Genomic DNA, 3,067 nt, shown 5'->3' with positions numbered 1-3,067 from the left:
GCTGGGGGTGCCCGGTTTTCGGGCCATCCCCCCTGGAGCAGGGTGTCCCCCCTTGGTGCAGGCGCGGCCCTCAGGCAGCGCTCAGCCAATCAGAAGGCGCGGCGCTGGTGAGTCAGCAGTTGCCAGGCAGAGCCGCAGCGCCCGGCGCTCCCCAGCTGGAGCCCCCGTGTGGCCCGGCCTTGGCGCCCCCCGCGAGGGGAATTTGGGGAGGTGGGAGGGGGGGAGCGCCAAGTGGGTTTTGTCTGAATCTTGATGTTTTGGGAGTTTTGGGGTTGTGTGTTGATGTTTGGGGCACCTTTGGACTGAATCTTGGTGTTTTGGTGGTATTTACAGACACAAGATGCCCGGTGATGGACTTGGGCAGGAGGAACCCCCAGCACAAAGTTCTCACCCCTTGTTTTTCCCCCCAAACCAGGATTTGTCATTCCCAAGGCGTGGCTGGATGGAGGAGGAGGAGGAAAGGCCCCGGAGATGCCGCACGAGGAGGGGCTGCAAACACAGCCCAGAGAGATCCAAGGAGGAAAGAGCCCCCCTGTGCCGGGAAGGCAGCCGGAGATCCAGGGGGAGCTCGGAGTTGGGGGAGAATCCTCAGGGCAGGGAGAAGCCCCACAAGTGCTTGCAATGTGGGACGGGCTTCAGCTACAGCTCCATCTTGATCTAGCACCAGAGGGTCCACACTGGGGAAAAGCCCTATGAGTGTGGGAAATGTGGGAAGAGCTTCAGCCAGAGCTCCATCCTGATCCAGCACCAGAGGATTCACACGGGGGAAAGGCCCTGTGAGTGTGGGGAGTGTGGGAAGGGCTTCACCAGCAGCTCCAGCCTGGTCCAGCACCAGAGGATCCACAGTGGGGAGAGGCTCTACGAGTGTGGGGAGTGTGGGAAGGGCTTCACCAGGAGTTCCAACCTGATCCAGCACCAGGTGGTTCACACCAGGGAACGGCCCTATGACTGCTAGGAATGTGGGAAGAGCTTCGGACTTAGCTCCGACCTGAGGGTACACCAGCGCACCCACACTGGGGAGAGGCCCTACAAGTGTTCTGAGTGTGGGAAGAGGTTTCCAAGGAGCCCTGATCTCCTCGTACATCAGCGCATTCACACGGATGAGAGGCCCTTCCGCTGCCCCGACTGCAGGAAGGGCTTCAAACGCAACTCCCACCTCATCAGACACTGGCGCATCCACACCGGGGAGAGGCCCTACGAATGTCCCCAGTGTGGGAAGAGCTTCTCCAGGAACTCTCACTTGACCCAACAGCAATGGAGGCACCACTAAGGGAAGCCCTGCGAGTGCCCCGAGTGTGGGAAGAGCTTCGTGCGCTTCTCCAGCTCCATCCCCCGTGGGAGGATCGGCGTTGGATGATCCCCAGTGACCCCTGTTGGGCAGAGCCCTGGTTATCTGTGGTCCTGGTGATCCATGTTGGGAAGACACCTGGCTGATGGGCTCCACATCTTCCTGGCTCTCTGTGGGCTCCTGGATGAACCCACGGGCAGGAACATCCCCCGAGATGCAGACTGACATCGGGAATTCATCGGGGCGAGCGGATTTGTTGACTTTCAACCCCAATTAATCATTTCCGTTCATACTTTTCTTCCTGTGGCATCAAGGAATACTGGATGGTCTTGGAGGTCTTCTCCAACCTTAGTGATTCCATGATTCTGATTTTCTCTGGCCCGAGAGTGTCTTCCACAGCCAAATGGTGATGGATTGGTGCTGTAAGCCTTCCCCCTCATTTCAAGGTAATAAAAAAGAGGGAGATGTTTCAGTGACCCATCCCACTGCGGGGCTGGGGCAGCGTGATGTCAATCAATCCCAGCCCCTCCCCTGGATCGAGTTTCCCGAAGAGGCCGACCCAGAGGGTGGGTCGAGAGGCAGCTCAGAAGCTGAAGCTTACCCTGCACCCCCCCTTGGTGGTGCCCGGGTAGAAGCCGCCTTCCCCGGTTCGGGAAAATTCTCAGTTACTCAGTCGTTCATTGGTTCTGTTATAACTCCCGCCTCTCGGTTTCCCCCCCAGTGGTTCTTGTTACATTGTATCCTCCCCCTGGCTTGTAACTCATTGGTTGTTTTCCCTTTTCCCCTCGGTTCTCAAACTCTCCATAAAACTGAGGACAAGCCTCAGTGGAGGATCCCATCACATTCCATCCCTTCCGAGCTTGTTCGGGTTGTGAAACTTCTAACAATAAACCTGTTAGGAATCGGACCAGAACAGCCTCTCTCTTCCTTTGTCTCCGAGCTAATGTGAGCCGATACCATCAGCTCCTGCATGTTCCCTCTGCAAGGAAGCCAGCTAGCTAACTCAGCAAGCAGCTCTTTTCCTGATGCTGAAGTCGCTTCTGTGATGCAAAGGAGTAACGCAGTTGGACTGTCTCTGACCTGGGGCACGCCAGAGCTCATGCCTCGAGCACAAGAACTGCGTTAGGAAAATAACTTGCTGCAGGAAAAATTCTTCAGAACAGCGTGTTATTTGCAACATCTACTGCTGTAATTGAGTAAGGAGAAAGGGACAACAAGCCATGTCTGATTACCAACATGCTGATGTTGTGCTCTCTTCTGCAGTCTGCTCTCCAAAGATCTGGGACTGACAAAGATGAAGGAATTTGAAGAGCTATTCTGGTTATTTCAGAGAAAGTTTAAAATGGAGAAGGGATTGGGGTGATTAGGAGGCTCTCATTACCCATCATTTTCAGTGCTGCCTTTTGTAGCAAAAGTGACAAATGTGCCCTGTTGGTGTTGTGTTGGTGTTTAGATTTTCTGAGTCCCTCAGCCCTGAGCTGGGTTCCCATCCTGGTGGAACTGTCCTGCCTGGTGCTTGCAGGATGCCCTGGAACAAACCCTCTGCCCCATCATCCACAACGAGCAGAAGGGCATGAGGACAGTGCTGCGAGGATGGGCAAGGAGGGGCACTTTGCTTGAGGGGAGTGGGGCAGGAGAGGCCTTCAGTGGCCTGGCAGAGATACTCCGAGTTTTTGTTGGTTTCCAGACAACAAAAGGTTTCCCCTTCCCTCAGAGATCCGGAGTGATGCTCTTGGCTGGGTCCTCCTTTCTCTCCTGCCTTCCTTTGCCTGCTCTTTT

At 55.6% G+C, this 3,067-nt stretch overlaps 1 pseudogene; it reads left to right on the top strand.

The window, feature by feature from the left end:
- Nucleotides 1-6: 6 nt before the first annotated feature.
- The window catches only part of LOC103621475, a 10,202-nt pseudogene continuing 7,141 nt past the window's right edge, over nucleotides 7-3,067 (top strand).

The sequence above is a fragment of the Corvus brachyrhynchos genome, unplaced genomic scaffold (assembly GCF_000691975.1).
Source record: "Corvus brachyrhynchos isolate BGI_N302 unplaced genomic scaffold, ASM69197v1 scaffold378, whole genome shotgun sequence".
Lineage (NCBI taxonomy): Eukaryota > Metazoa > Chordata > Aves > Passeriformes > Corvidae > Corvus > Corvus brachyrhynchos.
The sequence above is the reverse complement of the archived record's forward strand: the minus strand, read 5'-3'. Positions and strand labels throughout refer to the sequence as shown.